Here is a 5,444-nt window from a genome sequence, read left to right as displayed (position 1 = left end):
AGAGAAAAGAAAAAAGGAAAGAGCTGACAGAAAGAAGAAAGATCAAGGAAACTCTGGGAGTAAACGAGCAAGGAAGTCAAACAGTCAGAGTCAAGCAAGTAGAGGAAAGAAAGGGCGACAGAATTCGGTGGAGAATGAAGAAAATCTCTGTGGCATCTGCCTCTAGGAGTATCTTCCCACTGATGGCGAAAACAACCCTTGGGTCCTTTGCGACGGTTGTAACTTTTGGATGCACATAAACTGTCTTCCTCTCGGAGTGGATATTTCGAGTATTTATCGTAATGAAGAATTTTTCTGCCATGCATGTTCTTGTTAAGCTAATAGTGAAGTTTCAGAGCATGATCGATACCATGTATGCTACCCATAGTTTTGGGGAAATTAGCACCAGTGTGTAAATATACGTTTGGAGTCCAGCCAGTAAAACGTCCTTAAATTTTTTAAAACGTTTTCAAAATGACAGTCGTAGAAGAGCTTTACAGGCCGTTCACTACGATTGTGAATGAATTGTTGAAATTGAGAGCTAAGTTGGAACACTGCATGGCTGTCGACCTTCTGATGGTGTTCATTACAATTGTGAATGAAACGTTGAAACTGAGAGCTAAGTTGGAACACTGCCTGACTGTCCACCTTCTGATAGTTTATGGCCTAGCCACGGTTGTATTAACTTGTTTTTAAAGCGTTTTGCAGGTCTATATATATTTATTTTTTCCGTGTTTAAATTTTATTTTGAAATGTCAATTCATTGACTATTTTGTATGTCTTCTCAAAAACAAGTAATTAACAGTGACTTGAATTGGATAGTGAATTAACAACAGCACGTTTTCAAAAAGAGTGGAACCTTGCGTGAGAGTCGGCACGCGTTCAGTTATGGGGTGTTGGGAGGGCACGAAGTTAAGAGCAAATACATGAGAGCCCCCAAAAGATCCCATACCTGAGCGTGCATCCACCCTCGCCCCAGGTTCTCACTCTTTTTGAAAGTAGGCTATTATAACAGTTTAAGTAATCGTAATTAAATTTTTTTGTTTTCAGATCTGTCATTGTAATGAGAAATATAATCGTTAGCAACGCCGTGATAAAGGGCTACCACCAATTTCAGATACGACCTCCACAGTGCGTGCTACTACCAGTAACAAAAGAGTATGGAAATAGACATGACCCCAACGCATGCTTAATATGGGTTCCCGAACTTGACAAAATTCCTACCAATTTATGGGAGACAACCGACGAAAAACGTGGCGAAAGAGTTCTTACCATTGCTGGTCTACCAATTGGACGGGTACCACGAGGGCTGTCTTCTTGTTTCTGGGATCTCTTGAGCATGGCAGACGTGGAATGCACTGAATGATATGTAAATTTCCAAAACGACTTATTTTATGTAAATTTCAATTATTTCTGGTTTTCCATAATGTGTACTAAGAAATATATGTAATATTTCAGCGAACAAACTGGACATCCCTGCAAGAGCTTCCCCCCATGGCCGCCACAGCATCTTCCAGGAGGAGGAGCTGTCATCCCATGCGCGTATCACATTTGAGTTAAAGATGGCAGTGAACAATACATTTTGGACAAAGTACGAGTAGCAGTGGAGCTTATGGAGGAGAAATGCGTTCTGAAAATAACCTTTGCATAAATTTTTTAACATGTCTCTAACATGATGTAGTTTTAAATGAGAAATAAAAAAAGAAAATTAATTGCTCGTGCCTCTTCCCAGAGGATATCGCGCGTGCTTTGTCAAGGTTATACCCTTCCCATAGTTAGTAGCTATCTATGCCTTACCATACACCCCTAAGTAACCATTTTGCTCTAATCCCATAAAGTATGGTCGCCAAGCCACATCGAGATAGCCTTGGAAGTCCGTTTAGTCGAGCGGATTGAATGAAATTTCTGCTCTCTATTGATGGCCGGAAACTGGATTCGCTGGCCGGAAATCTGGGCAACTTACCAGTTTTGCAAAAAATGTCATAATTTCTTCAGCACTTGAGGTAGGCAGCCGATCTCCGTACATTTCAAAGGAAAGTAAATGAACTGTCTCTTGTAGAAAATGAGAAAGTTTCCGTGCATAAACAAGAAGTTAGGGCGATTACAAACTAAAGTGGCTGGAACATACTGTAACGGACTAAGAAACTTTTCTTTCTTTTCTTTTTAAGGGGCAAAATGTTATACCGTGGCTTTTATTCATTTTGTTACGTCATACGTTGAGTTACATGTATGCGCTTGCGCAGTAGAGGAGATTAAAAAGTACGGTTGTTGGGTCTCAACAAGGTTTGTTGTTTATTCCTAATTTCATACTCGGAGTTCTTCAGATACAACAAATTCTCTGAAATTCATTCGCACGTTTTTGAGACAAGACCATTTATATTATAATGCTGTACTGCATTTCCATGTTCACTAAACTGTCCTGAATGTTGACGTGCTAATAAAACCCTTAAAACCAGTGCCATTATACTTTTTGTAGGGAGTGACGAACAGTGTGCCCTTGTGTTATTAGAAGAGGAGGGGACATTTTCTGTTGTGCTACAAAACCAAATCAAAGAGGAGCACTACAGATACAACCAGACAGTGAATGTTTCGTGGGGAAAAGGGAAATCTGCACAATACTAGAAGGCAAAATTGATGTTGTGTTGTATGCTTTTTCATATTGACCATTGATGTATGTACACTCTTTTCTTTTTATAAGAAATGTTTTTCTTTTTCTGCCAATTATGCTAGGCTGAGAATGTTCTTGTCAATACTCTTAGATTCTAGCGTATGACATTTCTGTTTTAGAATGTATAACTGGAGTATCATTTACAAGTCTTTGGTGTCCAGATCTGTATCAGCTAGATTGTGCATGTACCCCATGGCTTTTTATTGCAGCCACCAAGGTCAAGCTGTCACCACGACACTTTGCCATTTTGACTTAAGAAATGAAAATACCTGATTTCTTAAAGTAGTTTTCCACATTATGCGGCTTGAAGCCATCATTTTTAGCTTAACAGAAGTAAAAAACCAGGGGAAAGATGGCTGTAAACTTGAATCCTATTCTCAGCGGTCTCACCTCTCACGTATAAAAGGAGATGAGACAAAGTGAACAATGCCATTCTGTCGATCAAGCGAAAGAGCATAGTTCAAATGGCGGACCCTGCTGTACAAGTCCCGGCACAGGAAAACCTTCCAGCAGCTCAAGCGGCCGCGGTTGTTCAACCACAACCACCGCCCCCGCCTCCACCAAACGCAGAAGAACCTCCTCAAAACGCCGCTGGAGAACAAGTCACTTTGGAGGTTTGTTCAATTTTTGTTTTACTCCAGTATCGTACACGTGTTCTTGCACTTCGTATTCCCGTGGCAGCTTTAAGTCTGTTTTCAGCTCAAGTCATGCCCTGCTTTAAACGTGTAGCTTTGTAGCTCTGCGGGCAATTTTCTCTTTACCCCCCAGTTTATTTTACGCCCTGCTTCTGAACGTGCGACCTTCGTTGCTTTGCGGGCATGTTTACAATTCATGTTGTGCCCTGGCTTGGCGGGCAATTTAAAATTCACTTCGCAATTATGTTGTGCCCTGCTGATAACGTGTACTTGGTTGCTTTGCGGGCAGTTTTAACTCTGTTTACAATTCATGTTCCGCCCTGCTTCAAACGTGTAACTTTTTAGCTTTGCGGGCCGTTTGAAACTGACTTCGTTATTATTGTTGCGCCCTGCTTCAAACGTGTAGCTTTTTAGCTTTGCGGGCAATTTTAAATTGACTTCGTAATTATTGTTACGCCTTGCTTCAAACGTGTAGCTTTTTAGCTTTGCGGGCAATTTGAAATTGACTTCGTAATTATTGTTACGCCCTGCTTCAAACGTGTAGCTTTTTAGCTTTGCGGGCAATTTGAAATTGACTTCGTAATTATTGTTACGCCCTGCTTCAAACGTGTAGTTTTTTAGCTTTGCGGGCAGTTTGAAATTGACTTCGTAATTATTGTTACGCCCTGCTGATAACATGTAGCTTTTAGCTTTGCGGGCAATTTGAAATTGACTTCGTAATTATTGTTACGCCCTGCTGATAATGTGTTTACAATTCATGTTGCGCCCTGCTTCAAAACGAGTAGCTTTTAGCTTTGCGGGCGGCTTTAGATTGACTTTCTAATTAATTTTTTGCCCTGCTTCAACACGTATAGTTTTGTAGTTTTGCGGGCTACTTGAAGTCGACTTACCACTTTCTGAATTTTATTTATATGCGCTATTTTTGCCGATTATGTGTACATTCTAATTCTCGGTTAGCTTCAAAAGCTTTTCAATTTTGTTGACCTCAAAACATACTTCAGCAGAGAACTAGTTATTATCTTTGTGCGATCTTTGTCGATTATTCTCACTCTTCATTTTTTAATTGTCTTACTTTGCCATTTCTGAGTGCTTGTTTGCCACATTGTTCTACTTGAATTGTTTATTTTCGTATTGTTCTGTTAATTGTTATATTTGCACTCCGACTTTGTCGGAACAAAGGATTCCCTGCCGCTTTACCGGGTCTTATCACAATGCTTGTACTCATTTACGAATGTTTTGTATCGCCGCTAAGCGGTATGAAATTACACTTCGCAATACATCTGTCTATTTCATTTTCTCATTCAGGCTTTGCAAGAAAGAATTAAATTTTTGGAAAATGCCCAAGGGACCTCCATTCAGGCTTTAAAGAATCGCATTACCCATTATGGTAGTCGCCGCCTGGAGGACTTCGACAAATACGAGGCCTTGCGCCTCGCGGAGGAGCTCGTCTCCGTAGCGAAGACAACTGGTGATGATAAGGCCGCCAGCTTTGACATCATAGCGGCCACCCTAAGAGAGAAAATACACGTGCCGAAAGAGCAGTTTAAAGCTTACTTTTTGGCTCTTCTCGCGGACAAGGAATTTACAAGAATCTTTGACACAATCTCCAAGGTCGACAAGTCGTTTAGACGTCCCTCGCCTTACTCGCGTCCTCAGGCCAGAGGCAGTCAGAGGTTCTCGTCACACCCTCGAGTGACCTGCTACAGATGTGGTACGCCCGGACACAAGTCTACGCAATGTTTTAAGCGGTCTCCGACGACCCGCTATTTTTCTTCAGGCGGTCCAGGTCTCAACCAGCCTCGACCGACATCTCAGTAGCAGAATCTGCCCGATCCTCATTTTGTATGCGTTTTAGTACTATTAAAGTCAAATGAACACTATTGCATCACAATGTTTGTTTATTCATATACATTATACCCACCCCCCCAGGGTTTTATTAACATATTATTACTTACATATTTTACGACTCGCTACGCTGTTCATAGATGTGGGAACCAATTATCTCTTTTCGATCGCACCCTTCCCCCCTCGGGTGGCATTCTCAAAGGGAAGCTCACTTTCCCTCTCGGATTACCGGGGCTGAGTTTGCCATTCCTTGGGCCCTAATTTATTTCCAAGTTCTTTTTTATTTTCCTTTTAGCTGTCAGACCCTTGCTTTCACG

At 41.3% G+C, this 5,444-nt stretch overlaps 1 pseudogene; it reads left to right on the top strand.

The window, feature by feature from the left end:
* Positions 1-329, top strand: part of LOC146466736 (uncharacterized) — a 2,148-nt pseudogene extending 1,819 nt beyond the window's left edge.
* The last annotated feature ends 5,115 nt before the right edge of the window (positions 330-5,444 follow it).

The sequence above is a fragment of the Pavona decussata genome, unplaced genomic scaffold, assembly GCF_977016875.1.
Source record: "Pavona decussata unplaced genomic scaffold, jaPavDecu1.1 SCAFFOLD_141, whole genome shotgun sequence".
In the NCBI taxonomy this organism is placed as follows: Eukaryota; Metazoa; Cnidaria; class Anthozoa; order Scleractinia; family Agariciidae; genus Pavona; species Pavona decussata.
Note: the sequence above shows the minus strand (reverse complement) of the source record. Positions and strands in the feature narration are given on the sequence as shown.